The sequence below is a fragment of the Phlebotomus papatasi genome, chromosome 2 (assembly GCF_024763615.1).
Source record: "Phlebotomus papatasi isolate M1 chromosome 2, Ppap_2.1, whole genome shotgun sequence".
In the NCBI taxonomy this organism is placed as follows: Eukaryota; Metazoa; Arthropoda; class Insecta; order Diptera; family Psychodidae; genus Phlebotomus; species Phlebotomus papatasi.
In genome coordinates this window covers 46,822,788-46,842,241 of record NC_077223.1, presented here as the reverse complement: position 1 = coordinate 46,842,241, position 19,454 = coordinate 46,822,788, and the positions used below count along the sequence as shown (strand labels likewise).

General features: G+C 33.0%; 1 protein-coding gene across 1 annotated transcript in view; it reads right to left on the bottom strand.

The window, feature by feature from the left end:
- Nucleotides 1-18,506, bottom strand: part of LOC129801328 (uncharacterized) — a 43,848-nt gene extending 25,342 nt beyond the window's left edge. Inside the window, exon 1 of the mRNA XM_055846257.1 lies at nt 18,213-18,506. The gene's annotated coding sequence lies outside the window, so the exon portion shown is untranslated. The remainder of the gene's footprint in view (nt 1-18,212) is intronic.
- Nucleotides 18,507-19,454: the final 948 nt, after the last annotated feature.

The window sequence follows — 19,454 nt, the reverse complement described above, 5'->3', positions numbered from 1 at the left end:
AAATCCTCAATATATGATAATTTGGGCTGATCCTTTACCGCCAATTTTTACGAGCTGAGTATTCTCGAGGATCAGCCTGTGTTTATTTTCGGCATAAGGCTATCGTAAGTCGATTTAGGATAGCATAGAATGAAGCTGCTGAATGATATTAAAATAATTAATTGAACTTTATGATTGCGGTTGATATGAAAGTATAAATCTTAATAAAAGCTCCTGACATTTTATGACATTTTGATTAAAAAAAAATTATTAACTACTTTTTACTAACAACGGAAATAATAAAACAAAATTTCCGCAAAATCTGACAATAAAATCATAAATTAGTACACTTTATAAAACTTCATACACTAAAATGCTTACAAATGACTTATTCAATTGAAAATAAATTTCCAAATTACTTTGAAAACCTAAAATATTAATTTGGGATTTCAGCCTGAATAATCAATTTCAATTCTTTTAACAAAAATATGAAAAGAAAAACAATAAAAATATGAAAAAAACTTTTCCGGATAATTTAAAATTACACTGTCATTTTGTAATTATATGACTACCTTCTCTTTAACTAAGAATCCATTGTTTCTTGCGTTTCTTGCAAGTTTATAATTTGCTTATAAATGTACCTTACAAAATATAAGAAAAATTATTTTTAATTTTTGACGTAAAACGTAATGAAAATAGAAAGGGACAGATAATCCTAACCGGCTTATGTAGGTGAGATTCTTAACGTGAGCTAACTCGGAGTGCATGCAAATTCGATTTGGAGCTGAAGTTGGGAGACGCCATTCAGTTATCTTGAATCAAATTCGTGAAATTATACAAATTTTGTATTTAAACCAAAATGTCAAGGATTTGGATGAACTGACAGAAAAGTGATATATGGGTGAAATGTAGACCAGAATGTTCTCTATAATTTTTCCATAGAACATGATCTCATCGATTACTCAGAAGCCAAGATAAGCGAGGTTTTTTGTTTCTTAACTCGTTTTTTCATCCCAGAGTGCCCCAAGTAGTCATTTGTTGAACTTCAACTATATCAAGGAATTGTTGTATTTTGCAAGACTTTCCAGGAGGAGGACTTTCCTGGTGGAGTAGAGGCAGTCAAATTGGCATCTGAGTGATTTCAAAGCGTTATTATGGGAAAAATCAATTTTTTCACACTTAAACGGCAAAATCGGAATGATAGCGTGGTCTGAGTGGAAAATGATGTATGGACGAAATGTAGAGACAAATGTGCTCTACAATTATGTTGAAGTAATCATCAAAATCGGTTCAGCGACAGTCGAGATAATTGAGGTTATGTGATATTGAAATTAGTTTCTTGACTGTGGCGCCCCTGGTGTTGGTCCCACGAAGTTCAAATATTCTAGAAAGTTGTAGCATTTGGTGAGATCTTTCGTTTAAGCCCTCATTCATCAAAATCGGTCACATATAACCGGAGATATGATTTTTTGAATTTCGTGAACTTTGACCCCTCATATCTCCGGTTCTATTGAAACCACAGCGCGCATACGCACCATTTTGGAAACGTCCTAGACTGGACTACAACATACTAAAATTTCATTAACTTGCACAATGCCGTTTTTGAGAAAAGTGACTTTGAATTTCGATGAATTTTGACGCTATCGCAGCGCCACCTGTGGTGACCTTTTGAACTTCCATCTGAAAGTGCTCATCGAGACGAAACCAAAAAGGTAAAATTTAGGTCGCTATGTTAATTAGAACCGGAGATATAGGCCGGTCAATGTTCGAACTTTGACCCCTTATAGCTCGGGTCAGGGGTTATGGATCGACTTAAGGTTTTTTTTGTTTGATAGGTATAATCAACGGCTACAACATACTAAATTTTCAGCCCGATGCACAATGGAATTTTTGAGTTATTTAACTTTTAAGATTTAAAAATTTTCTTTTTAAAAAAAGCGCCCCTAGCGGTGGTTTTATGAACTTGCGATGTTAGAAGGAGAAGTGGCATTTCACGAGAGCTTTCCAAAAAGCCCTCACTTTTTAAATTCTGACAATTAGAACCGGAGTTATGGCCATTTTAAGAAAAATTTTTTGGACCCTTATAGCTCGGGTCAGGGGGGTCGGGGGACCTTAAGTTTGGTATTGATGGAAAGCTCTAAGGCCCAGCTATAACATACTAAAATTTGAGTCCGCTGAATGCCATAGGGGCGGAGCTATTGAGAAAACAAAAAAAGGGGGGTCTTCAAAATGGCGGAAGGAGGGGTGGGGGGTGGGGGGTCTATGCACCAAGTTGCAATTTTCACCCGATATATAACATTTGCCGAAAACCGCAAGTCGATATCTTTTTTAGTTTAGGAGCTATTAAGCTCCAAAGAGCGGCCGGCCGGCCGGCCGGCCGGGAACGTAACTTAGCCACATATATATTCGGAATCAGCAAGTGCTGAAACACATTTTGGCCAAATTTGAGGTCGATCGGACGACATGAAATTTTGTTAGGATTATAGTAGGTGAGATTGTTAAGAATCTCACCTAATAAGCGAAAGGGAAAGTATTCTGAGGTCAATATTCTTGAAAATATTGATAAAATGCTATTAATTGCCCAAATATTTATCAAATTGCAGAGTTCTATTGAAAGTAATAAAAAAATATAAATAATAAAAAGCTCTCCCTGAAATTCACCAATGAGCTGGCGCATTTATTGTTATCATAATGTTCTATGTGATTTTCTAACACTATCTGCATCCACCGGGAGGTTTGGTGTGTTGGAAGAGCTTGAACCTACATACACTATGCTATGACTGTGACTGTAGCTATTGCTGGGGTCATGAACCTGACGCTCGCTGGCGACGTCGACGTCACCATGACCACAGACAAGTGAAAACCGAGAGCACACCCTTAATGTTTTCTCCTCTTTCCCGACTCATCCCGTTTAGCCACGATATTCCCAATGAAAAACGAAAAAGCGTTCCGTTCATGGAACTTTGACATACATTACCATGGAATATTGTGCAGGCACAAAGGTGCTTTCATACTTTCTTTAGTTGTTAAAGTTTTACGAATTACTTTTAACTTCCCTACAATTATGTAAATAATTGTCTTCATAGTTGGAATAGTTTTTGTTATATTCCTTTTTTTCAAATTTTAATTTATATCATATTAGAAGGTTTTGAAATATTGCTCATAACATGCAGTTATTTAAAATAAAATATTACTCAGATGTCAAAGAAATGGAAATGATTTGTGCATCCTTATACAAGGACTACTCGTGTTGTCCACGGAGGAAAGTTACACTCTCGCTTGCGCCGAAAACTGATCAATGAAGGCGCACTATGAAAATTAATTTCAGCTACGTCCCTCTCCTCAATTCCTGGGAATTCTCCTGCCTCAATATATTATTCTCTGCAAATGTTCGCCTCTCACTTGGGGAAAATCCTTCCAGACTATCCCGACCCTATTGACTAACTAGGAAGACTAAAAATCAATTTTGTATACACGAAAGATACAAATAAAATTAAGGGTTTTGTAGTATATGAATATTTATGTTTCAAAAATATTTGTAGGATAGACACTCCTTTTTATTGTACCTATATCTTGTAATATCTTTGGACAGAGGAAAAACTAGGAGAAAGACTAAGGAAAGTGTAGTGAAACTCATGGAATATGGTTCAAAGACTTTTAATCCTATCGTGGCATTAACTAGATTTAAATCCAACTCAGGACTCTTGTATTATTCAGTAAGTTCTTTGTCATTTAATCCATTGCGTGCAAATATTGAAGAAAAAAACGTAAATAAGGGGTAATCTGATTATGCAACTTGTCCATTATCTGTGCTTATATTCTAAGATAAAGGCCGTAGTATATTGACGTAAAAATAAGTTGTAGAAAAGATTATTTCCTTTACTTAATGGATTTTAACGGGCTGTTATCCAACAGAGTTACCGATCGACTACTTTATAGAAAAATAAACTGACACAATATATCCTAAAATTCATTTGAAAGACTTTACAAAAAGTATAATATTGGAAATTAATATATGTTTTTGAATTTCTGAAGGTGTATACATTACAAAAAAGGTTTATTTACCGAGTATTAAATAAAAGAATTTAATGTTACGATCTTAGGGCCTTGACAGACTTGAGGATTAGCCGAGAGACGACTTAGTGTAAATATATTAGAAATAATGGTCAAACTACATTTCCGTCATTTTCCACTAAGCCGTCTCTCGGCTTAAGTCGTGAGTCTGTCTAGGGCATTAGACTCTTAATTAGACACACTTTTATTATTGCATGAACTTTGATAATCTTTTGTTTTTGAAATATGCTTTGCCTACCCAGAATTATTCCGAAATCTTGGTAATATTTTTTTAAGATCATAGAATTTCTGTCTATTGGTCCGTAAAATATTGGATTTGATTAGCATTCTATTTAAAATTTTAGAAGCAGCAATATTTTCATGTAATTTTTACCAAAAGAACATTTTAAAAAAATATCTTCTACGACTAATGCTAATTTTTATAAAAAGAACCTGTCTGTTAAGAGTATCTTTACACATTTTTTAGATGTTTAATTGTACACAAAAGATTATAAGACTCAATAACACGTTTTTAATTGAAACATGTTTTGTGTAAAGTTAAAATGATAATCAGGAGGGTCCCGGTCAAAATCCCGAAAGCCAAAATCACGAAAGCTAAAATCCCGAACACCAAAAACCCGAACATCAAAATCCCGAAAACCAAAATCCCGAATTGGCCAAAATCCCAAAAGCCAAAATCCTGAATTCTTAAAAATGTCATAGCTACTCCCACGATTGCACCTGCGCTTACTGGAGGCAAAAGGAAATTTTCTGTGTCTACGTCTACACATTATTATTCCACACATTATCCTACACATCCTACATATAATTTCAACCCGTTCAGGATTTTTAACATTCGGGATTTTGACTTTCGGGATTTTGGCTTTCGGGATTTTCAACATTCGGTATTTTGGCTTTCAGGATTTTCGCGTTCGGGATTTTGGCCGCCTCCGAATCAGGATATATAAGTTAAAAAACTGAAGTGCGATTTCAGTAGTGTAAACCTCTAATGGTGTTAGTTTTCCAGTTATATGAAAAACTATTACGTACACTACGGAAGTATTTGAACTTTTGTAGCGTAAAAGTAAATAGTTCTATACTTATTAGGGTAGAGTCAGTACCTTTCGCCACCATTAAGCTTTAGGGGCCTCGTAAGGTGTGATATTTTTGTCAGACTAAATGAATTTTTGTATAAAGATATTTTGAAGCAATATCTATCTATGTATCTAGGATATGTCTCGAGAATTTTAGAGAATCTCATTGAAAAATATGCATTTTCCCCAATTAAGCTTGTTTCAGTACTTTTCGCCACCAGTTTTAAAACGAATTTCAATTAACTAAAAGACGTAATAACGTATTGGGATATTAGAACAGAACATATTATGAGTGTTGAAATTCTACTTATTCTTAAATGCCTTAAATTAGTTGTTTTATATTAGGTGGCGAAAAAGTGCTTACATGGCGAAAAGGGCTGACTCTACCCTACACTAGCAATGTCATTTTAAAACTTCTTACACTATTAAAGTGCTATACTGCATTATTATTGTAATTATATTATCAATTTAGATTTTTTAGTTAATGTTTTACTGACCAGGCAGTTTTTGGCAATTGTAAAGAAGATCCAGGAATCTGAGGATAAGAATAAGAATATAAACCATATATAATATATTATATATGCCAATGGATATATCCAAAAGAGAATAATTTTGAATTTATTTTTCTTCGAGTACTCTGCGAAGTTATTTCTAATTGCCCTACATTTGGATCACTTATGAAAATTAAATGATGTCAAATAGTGCAAAAATTCTGATGTATCCAATTAATGGTGAATTTGTGAATGTTGAGGAGAGAAATATCTAAAAAAAAAGATGAAAAGAGAGGATTTGCCCTATAAAGTCATGCAACAGCACGGGCTTGTGTTTGAAGATGACCGCATTCGTGGTGTAGATTTTCTCTCGAAAACATCGAAGCAAGTGCACAACCATCCACGTAGCGCGATTTGTGCGTGTAAATTCATTCTCTTTCGGATGGATTCAGTGCCCTCTTGGGAGCCAATGTCGAACCATCGAGGCAGTCGCTTGAGTAGGTCGGTCATTAACCTCGAAAGCTTCGTATATACATTTTTCTACTTTAAATCTGTGTTCATCATAGACATTTGTATCTTTATTTCTTTTTTCTTCGTCACTGATTCCACTTTTTTTCATCGTCACTCTTTGGAGACGTGATGTCGATCGAGAGGAAATCAAATTGGTTCATTTACTGAGAAATCCTCTTCAAACACGGAAGAGAACTGCTACAGAGCAATACCAAGAATTTTTTTTTGGCACAAACGCTTTTGCACATGCCTCACAAAAAAAAAGAGATCCTCTTCCCTGGATATTAGGCATTCAGAAAAGGATATGGATTTCATATTCATTTCTCTCTCTCTCCTTTCACTCGAAATTGAAAACTGACAAAAGAAGTCCTCGCCAAAAGAACATTTGCACATTTGGATTGAATAGAAAGTCCGCCATGGGAAGAGCAATGAGTGCAGAAGAATGCAACGAAAGGATAACCAGAAAAATGGACAACAATTGGAAATAGCAGATTAAATATGAATTCTACTAACCCATCCCTCATAATTCTCCCTCTGCCATGCCCATCGACAGGAACTGGTCATGAAAGAGTTCTCTTTTTTTTTTTGTACGATCTGTCACTCTTTCTTCTTGCCTACTTAAGGGCAGGCATATGGTCATCTCGACCACAAAAGACTTTCTTGTCAGGAAAAGTGATTTGATGCTGAAATTTACAGTAAAGACTTATTCAAAGAATTTTGTACAGCTTCTTTTCACGCATATCTTTAGAATAAATCATTTCCATGGAACACTGAAAGAAATGTTTTTTGCGGTATAGGGGAGACTGGGGGAAATTTTTGTCAGAACGAAAATTTAAATATTCACTATTTTTTAAAATAAAAGAGACGAGGCTTGAAATTTTTATTATAGATAGCCTTCATGAACATTCTTAAACTTACAAAGTTTCAAAGGATTCGAGGAAGGATTATGTAAAATAAAAAGTAATGAAATATTGAGCCCTATTTTTGGAATATTTGGCTTACAGAAAATATCAATACTGATTAGCTCAATTTAAGCACATTTCTCGTTAAGATAGAAAAAAATTATCTTCGACAAAGTTGTAGAGGAATAAATTTACTATAAAAATATGTCTATTTGATATTTTTAACGTTTGCGAGATTAAAACGTCACAAATTATCCGAAGACTGACAAAATTTGCCCCAGCAATTTTGAGAATCTCCACAAAATCGACTTTTGGAAAATGATTCGAAAATCACATTTCTTTCGAGATAGAGGAAAATAGTCTTCTCCAATGTTGTAGAGCAGTAAATTTCCTAAAAGAATAATGCTCATTATAAAACATTTAAGTTTTCTCAGAGTTTGTTTAAGGATTAAATATGCGTTTTGACAAGTTTTGCCCCAGTCTCCCCTAGTAGTAAAAATGTTTTTAATGTTTATATAAATTGTATGACTTCTGAGACTCACAAATACAGCCTACAAATTATACAGACTTTTTAAAAAAATTGTTATGATGGTGGTCTGAAAAATCACACAAATGTTCTGTTTATAATTTTTTTTACTTGCATTTTTTGAACTTTGGCTGATTCTTAGGACTTGTAGAAATATAAGACTATGAAAAAAATTTAAAAAAGACATCTTTGTTTTGTTGATACATCTTATATAGGGAAAAACGCGCTACTTTTGGACGATTCAAGTATCGAACAACTCAATTTTTCTCTCTTTCTAATGGATTTGACCCCAGACTTTTTCAGAAAATTTGAAGCATCGAACTAGGTATTAAAAATGTAATATTATAATGGGTCAAATTCATTAAAAACATATCGAAAAGAATGAATTGTTCAAAGCTTGAATCATCCGAAGGTAGGTCATTTTGCCCTAGGGTCGAAGGAACACCTCTTCGACAGGGAACCCCTATTGACACTTTTGTCAAAATGATGAAATTTATTAATTGCATCCAATAAAATCTAAGCACTACAACTTTTTTTCATTAATCAGCGATTTTCGATAAGGATAAATGTTCGAATTTCGTATTCCAAATGGTACAGCGTAGGGTGACGATAGGTGTTTCTTTCATCCTATTTGAATTCAATTTACAATTAATAATGGTACAGTAATTTAGCAGTAGATTCGTATAAAAATCAGATTGACAGTGAATAATGGAAAATGATCAGGAAAAAAAATCAATTAGGGTGAAAGGAACACCTATTGACACCCTACTATGTACCATTTGGAATACGAAATTTGAACACTTAGCCTTATCGAAAAAACGTAGATTAATGGAAAAACGCCATGTTACTTACATTTTATTAAATACATTAAATAATTCTCAACATTTTGATAAAAGTGTCAATAGGGGTTCCCTGTCAAAGAGGTGTTCATTTGACTCTATTTGCAGTAGGAAATATCAATCTTTTCAGTAAAAAAAACTAAAAAGGAATAATTTCCAGTTACTTTACTTGTAAGATCTTTTGGTGTTCAAGTTAGTTAAATTTTTAACCCATTCAGCATTCAGATAATGTATCAGACATACGGAGATAGACTTTTAATATTTTGGAATGGGCTTCTTACAGATTTGTCGATGATTGGGGTATAATAGGGTAATTTTGAATAGAAACTATTTTTGGTCTTTGAGATCTCTCACTGTTTCAAATGGACAAGGACAAATGAAGACCACGGAAAAGTCTAAACTTTACACTTAAAAGAACTTCTTTGTGGCCTTAGTTCGTATGAAACAGTGCGACATCTCAAAGTCCAAAATAAATTCTGTTCAAAAATACCCCATTGTAAACTATGGGAACAAAAATCTATTAAAAAGCCGCGGGGAGACGTCAATTAAATGTGCGTCATAACGGTCACAATTTAAATTTTTGACATTAAATTCTTTCAGTACAATTTATCTAAGAAAAGAGTTTGCAAAACGTAATTCAAATCAGGAAAGGAAATTAAATTAAAGTTAAACTTTCTGCGTTAACTTGTAAATAAGATGTGTTTGTAAGATGTGTTTGTATTTGTACCACTTTTTTGAGTAACTAAAAACCCTTAGAATATCAATTGCGCAAAAATAAATTATACTATATCATCTTATTTGAGTGTGATGTGTTATAAGTTGCGGATGGGTTAACTTCTTCATTTATTCTTTGCCAAGAATATTTCACTATTCTTGGCCATTTACAATTTATTGTTTCCATGCTTACTGAATACTGACAATTTAATCAATGATGCGAGTACCGTGAGTCTCAGGGTATGGGATATAGTTCAGAAAAAGACGAATTTCTGCGATTTTTAAAAGCTTTCGACGTGGACTCTGAGCTTTTCTCCAGTGGCTGGGCAGAAAAAAAATTATATATTGTCCATTTCAACTATAAAAATGGAAAATGTAAGAAAGAAAAAAAGAAAAAAATGTTTTAGAACTTTTGTAACAGGTCTTTCTATTTTCTATTTATTTATTTATTTTATTAATTTAAATCAGAACCTATAGGGTCTGCCCCTCTTACATGGTTTGATTAAGTTTAAACTAAAAAGAAATAGACAGGAAGCATATCAAAGTATTCGAAGAAGAATAATAAAAAGATTATGGATTTAACCTGACTCAGTCTGGAAGAATCTAGCGATGCCTATCAGTGATGATCTGGCATGTAAGGGAAGGGAGTTGAACAAGACAACCCCGTCGACAAAAATGGTTCGCGATAGCTGGTTAGAGTGCGCCCTCGGCACCAGGAGTCCCCGCACCCTGGCCGAGGCCCCAGGAATCAGAAGTGAGGTCAAGTAACGCGGTCCCCCAGATAAAATCAGACGAAACAGAAAAGAAACCGCTCTCTGACGGAGGAGTGATGGGAGATCACAACCCACCAAAATGTTGCGGTGCCTAGAAATGTGATCGCGAGGACCGAGACCACAGACGTATCTAACGCAATTGTTAAAGGTCACCGTCAAACAATCCTTATTAACCTTCATCAATTTATTGATGAAGGTTAATGCTCAAATAGACTCAGACTGATCCTTGAGAATATTTAACTTCTCAAATTTGGTAGTAAAAGATTAGGTCACATTATCATTGCTCATATCTTTTGGTTACAAAAATTTATAGGGGAAATTGAGGCAGTTCATGTACACTTCACTTTCGAAAATACTCATTTTTAAAGCAATAAATGATTATATAGTAATTGTGCTGAATATTTACTTATAATAATCAATATCCAAGAAAAACTATCGGGTCATGATTTGAATATGGTTCATACACTGAGAGAAATCCGAAGTCAAAATAACATTCCGGAAATGTTAATTTTACCCTGCAGTATTGATCCGAAATCGGTGTAAATATTACCCTTTTTGGGTATTTTATTGGTTAAAGTTACCATTTTTCATGTTGATTTTACCCTCAAAAGGTGTAAAATTAACATTAAAAAAAATTAATCGTAGCCTCTATTTTCCTCAGTGCAATTGTTTATCAAATAAGTTTTGAAAGAAGTTTAATTGCGTGAAACTCCCCACTTGGCTCTACGGAAATACGATCCACTTGCATTTTAAAAATCTACTTATTTATCTGTCCTTATAATCGTTAAAAGAAATTAAAACTTTTTTAGAAAGATAATCTATAGATAATTACGACTTGTCTGAATATAAGTCGAATAAGTCGATTTTTTGCAAAATTCGTTTTTTTTTCGCTTTTCGAATACTTCTTGACACCTTCAACTTTCCCTGTGAATATTAACCCGGAAAGTTCATTATTCCCAAAGTTATAGAGGTTTCAAATCTTAAAAATCCTATACTAAGCATGTAAAATTTGAACTTGAAATCGCTCTCCTGTAAAGTTGGCCATTCGCGACTTATTCGCTTTATATTCTGAGCTGTCGATTTAAGGAATATACGTATTATGTTACCGAAATGTTAACGTTTTTCTGATTTTTTTTAAAGGGCATTTAAATATTTGCTCTCTTTATTTTGTTTACCTTTATTAGGTTAAAAGAAATACCCACAAACATTAAAAATAAACAAAAATAGTGGTACTCCTGTTTGATTGTTTCTTTTAAGAAGTTAAATACTACGCTATGTCATATTCATATTCCAGTTATACAAAAAATGAGACTTAGAACTTAGAAATTTTAATTGCTGTAGACTAATTTTCTGGGAAAAAAGCCTTTCTTTCGGTATATGTGTATTAAATATCACAATAAAATGCAACACTATGGAACGTTTAGTGCTTATTAACAAAAAATAAATACTAGGAAATTATTGATTTTTTCTCAGAAATAGAGCAATCCCCGTGTCTTGGTTGTATGCTTGACCAGATTACTAAAATATATAGCAATTCTCGTGTATTCTCATTTTAGAGATCGATCTAAACAACTATAAAGTACCGTTCTATGCTGCGGCCGAGACAGTCAATAGATATTTCTCATGTTGAGTCAAAGTGCATAAATAAATATAACGGTTGTGGGTTGGTATTTTCCTCTCACACCTTGTGTATTGGCTCATTCTTTTTTTTTTTTTTGTCCAGCACCAGAGAACAGAGATGATGGGAATATGTAACCTACATTGTGTACAGATTGTACCTCATGTGCAGCTGAGGTTTTTGGAAGGAGAAGCCACACATAATACTTAAGTGCCTGAGATCTTCTTCATCGATCAAATATGTTGACACTGGGTGAACCTGGTGGATGGGGCCGACCATTTGGGCACAAACTCAATTAAAATCCAATAAAATTTCAGTTTCTTCAGTAATCATTTCCGAAAGTAATTTTCGGGGGTCAGCAGGCATAATTTTTGCAAATACCCAAAATATTTTTAGCAAGTTGCACCAGGGTAAGGTAAGTGCTTTCACAGGGTACAATCGCATTAAAATCAATGGACTTTCACATTAATGTGGGTTCTTTTCCATGAGGTTATTTACGCCATGAAAATTATGTATTCTTATGTGATTGAGTATTTCTTTAGGAGGTACAGAGGATTCTCTTCTCGATATCGTTCTATGACAAAAAGCCTGTTTTTAATACTGTTTTTTTTTTCTAAATATAAAACAAATAAAATTGAAGATTTAGTTGCGAATAGACTTTAAAAAGAATCTTATAAAATGCAAAGTTTTAGAATTTTAATAGTTGTTTGGCCATTGGATGTGCTGAGCGTCAAAATGCTAAGAGAAGTGATTCATGATGAGGAAGATGATGAGACATAGTGATGCGCGAGAAAAAGAGAGAATGGATTATTGGAAGGAGCTCATCAGTAGAGTTTCTCGTGGTAACACCACTCAAGATTACACACAAGAAGTGAGCGAAAATTGGTGTCGTTTTAAACATTTTCAGCACACCAGCAAAAGTCATCGGCTGTGAGTCAACGACCCTCACGCTGGTTTCGTACAAAACGAACCTCGAAAACTTGAGAAGTCCGCCGATTGTTGGCGCACAACACACCACATAGAACCATTTATGCACTCCAATGTTCTTACGCGCGATATACATTTTCATTCTTATATTTTTATATAACCTGTAATATAACAACAAAATAATGATGGCAAGAGACTACCGAGCAATGTTGAGCATGTTTAAAGGAAAAAATGAATGAGTTATTTTAAATTCTAACCTCTTTCTCTTTCACACCAATTCCATAAAAGTTGTTCTGTTGGCTTCTTCACGAAAAATTGAATAAGACACGCAGATAGAAATTCTTGGGTGCTTGCGTCGATTATCCAAGCAGAACATTGTAAGAAGAAAAACATTGAGGAAGAACTTTTCGCTTTACATATCTTTTTAATTATTACAGTAAAGATGGCCAATGAACTGATGGGTTTCCTTTTCCACTTCTTCTTAATTTCACCTCAATCAATCAAACCATCTTTGCAGCAAACATCACCACTTTCTGCTTGCCCATGAGGTCTCTTTTACACTCAGAAAAATGTGCGTATACTCATTGATTTTTTTCCCTATAATTTTCAATTCTTTTCTCTTTTGTTTTGAAATTCATGTATTTCGATTTTTTTAATTTTTAAATTTGAGAATTTAACCCTTTAACGACGAGACACTTTCTACGGACTGAAAATCAACAATAAAAATTAAACTGAGAAGCATAATCAATGATAAGTTTTACATATAACCTTGGAAAGTCCAACAGAGTCTGATTCGGTGTATTTTGTGCTTCTATGAGCAATAGGGACAAAAATAGCCCAAAAATTTAAGTAATTTTTCTGACAATACCAATGAATAATATTTTTCGCTTTAATGAAAAATATTACTTATGAGTATTGTAGTTTTTATTGCCAAAAGGGTTTTGCTTAAAAAAATTGGAAGTATAAAAATAAATAAAATCAATTATGAATTTGAGAATTTAAAAATTCGCCATTTTTGAGCTTAAATATTTACTCAGCTACAGACTTGCAAAAATTATCCTAGTTTCCTTCAACCTTCTACTTTACAATTTATGTACAGACATAAGAAAAAAATTATTTTAGGTAGTCAGGAAAAATTATTTTCTTTATGGGACACCGGTATTCCAATCGTCCTTAAGGGATTAAGAGATAAAGTATTTAAAACCAGAAGCGTTCGAGCTCTGGACCGGACTGACGGGACTTCCACGAAAATCGATTTTTAACGCATATAATATTCGTAATCTAAGAGTGTCAAAACATGTAAATCTTGGAATGAGAAAATCCTGAGTGAAAAACGTGTAAATCTGAAGAGATCGGATTCTATTTCTGACCTCAAAAGCTGAGATTGTAAAGAATCTCAGCTAAAAACAGAGCTTTTTGCAAAAAAATAACCTGGCATGTGTGACCTAAATTGAAGTTATAAATTTAAGAAAAGAATTATAAAATCGTCAAAATATCCTCCGAATTTCTATTAACCCAAACTTAATTAATTATTAAGAGTCGAGGTTACTCTTATCATAAGACTCTTATGGTCTCTACGTATTATGAGAAATTAATATCAAAATTTAATTTGTTCAGCACATGTGCAAAGGCTTTACTCAAATTTAAAATGCTCCATTTTGACAAAAAAATTATCACAATTTGTAAAAGTCTTTAGGAGTTAGATGACATAATTTAAAATTAACACAAATTAATCCTTTAAGGATTACAAAGGTATCTCGCGAAGCAATTACTGAAAAAAACGTAGGGGGAAGTGGAGCACCTTTGATTGAGGTACCTCTGAAATTGGGCTTTTTTCTCATGTTTTTTTTTTAAAGGAATTAAGGCTTATTATAATTTAATTTAGCTTCATACCTAGTTTATGAAACTAAATTATATCACGGTATGGTTCACTTCCATTTAAAAATAGAAGAAAAGAGCTTAATTCCAAAGGTATCCCATTGCAAAGGTGCCCATTTCCCCCTATTTTTTCTGATATTTATTTAATATCGATCGCCCAGATATACCGAATTTTTGTTTTTAATGAATAAATCTAAGAAAAACTAAAATTTACTACACATAATTGTCTCATTGTACAAATATTATATATCAATATTATTTATAATTTTTTTAAATATTTTTTTTAAACAATAAAAAGTGACTAAAATGAAATCTAAATGCTTTCCTCCATTTTTAAATATGATTTTCTCCAAAAATTTTTATAGTTCAGATTTTAGAAATTTATGTTAGCAGATACCGTTGACAAAACTATGACTGAGTATTTTTTCTCCATTTACTCATCTTCAGAGCGTTAAGAATAATTTTTCTTCTACTACATATTGCTGGAAATAAGCGATTTTGAATTAAAAAAATATCAAATTTTTTATAAGGGAAGAGCACCCGAGATCGGAATGTTAAGAGACATGCTCCTTATTTAGTTGAAAATATAAGCCTCAAAATACTATTTGGTATTTTTGTGTATGCTAATCGGTATATTAGCGATCCATTTAACTATATCTGTGTATTTGCATTTTAAATTTTTACAATAAGTTAATAAAAAATAGATGTAATTGCAACTATGTTCTCTGTACCTCGGATCGTCACGAATTTAATCTGGTATCTCCTGAAAAATTGGTTTTATAAATTAAACATGAACTGTTGCACTGCATTCTTGTGAGAGTTAAATGGGAAACAGTAGTTAATAATTTTAAAAATCAATTTGAATTGGTGCAACAATATGGTAATAACCTGACGATCCGAGGAACACTGTCGATCGTTGGTGCTCCTCCCTTATACAGTTATGTACAGCTTTTCTTGCATCATACAATTATTCTGGATGAAATTTGAGCATTTTTTTTCTGGGTAAAATTTAAAACTTAACTCATTAAATTTGATTTTGCTTTATGTAAATCCTACTAGTAAAATCTCATAAAATCAAAATTTTCCTCTCTTTTTTTCTCAGACGTATTACATTTGTCTATTTCAATCTTTCACACTCTTCTTTCTCTTGGAGGCATCACAACAATTTTAATTCAGTCTAGGAAGAGTCTAAAAGAGTTGGATAGAAATGCGTAATACTTTTAAATTATATTTTGATTTTATGAAATTTTGTAGATAAAAGATGAGCTCGAGGAATTATTGACCAAAATCAATTTTACTGAATTTTTCTGGATTTAATTTTTTTTATTTCCTATTTGCATGATTATCCGTTTTTTTTTAAGTTTTGCGCGACTTACGATAAGCTCATCTTCGCAGTAAGTTTATTTGTCTTTTTTACGTTAAATTTATTGCTATTTTTTTTGTTAAAATATTTCATAAAAATCATTTAAATGTGTCTGTGATTATTTTTGTCTTGAAACTGTCTTTTTCTGAGTGCATTCTATTAAGATAAAAATATTGTCCTTGATGTCGGGGAAAATTTCAAGAATCATGCAAATGATATAAACATTACTGTGACGCGTCTAAGATGGATTTTAGATGAGAAACCGGAATACTCTTGAGTTCATTCGCAAGAATCAATCTGGAGGAACCAGTTTCAACCAAGAAAACTAACCTTTTTCGTCTTTGCGAAACATCAACAACTTCCACCATTAGAAACATTCTCTAGAACATTCTTTAGAACAAAACAATCCAACAGATAAGCCTTTACAGAATCTATTTAGTTATACAACACGACAAATATATCTTTACTTGAGGTCTTTTTTTTTTTTGGGAAAAGAACTTTTTGCAGAAGTACTTACAAACATTGACACGCCTTTAGCACAAACAAGTATGGTTAGAGAGACGAAAACAAGGTTATTGACTCCATTGTTGATCCTATTTCAGATTTCTTTCGTTCATTTTTTGAGAAATATGCCCAGAAAATCAAGTTTTGCTGAGTGAAAGAGACCTTTTTGGTTTGTGAAAAAAATGTTCAAAATATTGTTGTGAATTTAATCAATTGACATATTTGGTTGGTTGGAGTTCAGACACACTTGGTGTTTTTCAGCCGACGCGCTAATTAGAATTTACCTCACAAGTCATAAGTTCTCACTCAGATGACTCTCAAATAGAATAGAACAAGACAAGTTTATAATATTGGTGAGACGAAGAAGAAAAACAGCAAGAATTCACCATTAATTATATATTTTTTCTTCTCTTCTCCCACTTGAATATCCAAGAATATATGTAGTCGCATGCATACACTACGTATGACGAATAAAAATAAAGGAAAAAAAATGAGAAAAAAAGCAAAATATTATCTTTCGTATGCTTAAAAAAGCAAAAAAAGAGAATCATCTCAAAGTCACAATCAACAAGTCATTGTCAAGGACTTTGTGTATTATACACGTATCAAGACAGATTTCTACATTAGTTTACATACAGCAATATATTTAGTATAGCACTGCAAAAGAGATGTATCGTATTATTCAATACAAGAGATGATGGTGTTATTGTAATTGTAGACGTTTGACCTCGTGCTTTCATGATGTAAGCGCGCAATTGATGAAATTTCGTGGCTACCATTTTTTTTGGCGAAATACCATTATTCGCAACTCAATTGTCGAATATTTTATAACTTTTTTCATTGAACCAAAGTTCAATGTTAATAACGCTAGAAATTTCAATATGGCGCATTTCAGTTTAAAATCTTCGGTCTGATTTAACTTTCTCATCAATACACGAGTGACATCTGTTGGATTTTTTTTATGAATTCGCTGAACTTAATTTTCCAGATTTTTCGATTTTTCACATTACAAAGCTGATAAACTGTCTTCTTCTTTATAGTGTCAATGTCAAGATCAACATCGCCGTAGGTACAACCTACAATGGATACTGTTTGACAACAGTACTTCATGTGAAAACATATACTGAGAAAAAAATTTAGAAAATCTAACTTTATAAAAATTTAATTTTTTTAATTTTTTTTTTTAATTGAGAAATAAAAAGAAACTTCAAATAAGGAATTAAATTAGGTAAAACGGGTACAACCTATTTTAGGTTTACATATTTTAAGTAAACCTGTATCCATATTGTTGTAGTTTACCTTAATATCAAAACAAAGTAACTTACTCAAGAGCTTCTTTAAATGATTAAATAATTTAATCCAAAAATTTAGATAAATTTCCACTTCATCAACTCAGTGTTGACAAAAATGTATTTATAAAAAAAATTTCAACAATAAAATTTAAATACTTAGATTAAATATTTTGAGCAAGATGTTTTATGGTGGAAAATGTGAAAAATTCTTATTATTTTCGGCAAAAAATAACTTTAAATTCTCTTAGAGCCTACTAAAAGTTCCTCTGAGAGAAAGCTGTGATAGTCTTTTTCAGCACAAGTGATTCACTATGTCTACTACAGAGTTGTACTGTTGGTGGAGCATTGAACTACTAATTGATTCACTTCAGTGAAAAAGAGTACAGTTTCAGTCTCAGCCGTCGAGCAATATTTTTGAGGTTATGGTGTTCTAAAACTTTAATAAATCTTGTATTGTTTTAAACAAGGAAGTTTGCTCAAGAATCACAAGTAAACTACTATTTGTACTAATCCTGTACTTTGATTCTAAGGCAGTTTTTACAGTGTTAAAATTGCGAAGTGAACAAATTTAAAAACCTGATCGTACTGAAGTAAAATCAGTATTTCTTTTCTCAAGGGCAATTGTATGGGTATAATTGAAAAAACCACTGGTCCATGCAATGGTCAAGGGATCAGTCTAAGCTGCAATTTTGAATTAGCCAATGGTTGCAAAAAAATGGTCGTCTATTGGGAAAGATAGAAATTCTTACCTGTAAGTGTCTTGTGCGTTGCGTTGCCGATGCTTAAGGTAATCTCCAAGTTCCTGTATGTTGATTAAGTTAGAAGTATCTCGGGATAGTTGTCGATTCTTTTCTCGGGAACACAGAGATTATATTCCCATTCTTGTCCATTGTATAATGAGTTATGTCTTAAGTCTAAATATCCTTTTGATAGTTGTGCTTTTTAAGGTCAATCCACACACATTGTAAAAACGTTTCTTTTTTATTTTATTATTATTTTTTTAAACCACTGAGAGTTATCACTGAAATTCTTTCATAGTTTTTAGAACTCAATCTTCACTGACACTCTCGAAAATGTTCACTTTTGTGCAAAAAGTAACACCACAGAATAAATATTGCCACAAATTAAGAAAAAAACAACACTCTACTGAGTCATATTGGTGTCTGGTGAGTAAACTCTTAGCCGATAAAAGTCAACTCGGTGTAAAAAAGATTCACTCCGCATCCACCAAGAGATTCGAAACAAGTTGACGAGTAACAGCGTCCATATCTTACGTTGTCGTATTGGAAACTGAATCGCGGAAGACAGTCTTCGATTTGGATTAGTTTACTTGCTTCGGGAGAAAGCTTTGACGGTCAAGGTGTTCCCCACTCCAGTCACTATTCTCTCATTCTCTTCCACATATTCCATTCTTTCTCTCTCACACATCATCACAAATACACCTGTGAAAACAGCAAAAATATCAGCTTCGGCTTTTGAGGAAGAACCAACACACAGCCCATACTCTGGTAAAATTAAATCTCTTTCGCTTGGAATACCATCAGGTATAGGAAAAATGTTTTCATGACTCTCTCAGGAAAAGAATAAATAGTGTACAGAGTAAAAAAGCGAGTAGAAGAAGTGTATGTATTGGTCTTTCGAGGAGGAACTAACGGTACCCAAACAGATTGAGAGTCTTCAAGACATTGGTTTCAATATGAAAGAAGTATTCTTGAGAAAGAGCTATCTATATACATGAGAATGACATGGGAAGAAGACCTTTTACGAAAGAACCCATCACCAAATGAAAATATTCCTCAGATTCCGCATTTCCTGAAACCGAAATACAATAAAAAAGAAACCCGTAAGAGACGAACAAGAGCTGAATGAAGATGACATCGAATTACACTTTCAGATTTTGTACTTTTCCTATCACCTCTGCAGATAATGAACTCAACAAATATACACCTCAAAACGAAACATGCTATTCTAAAGGACTCCACAATCAACCA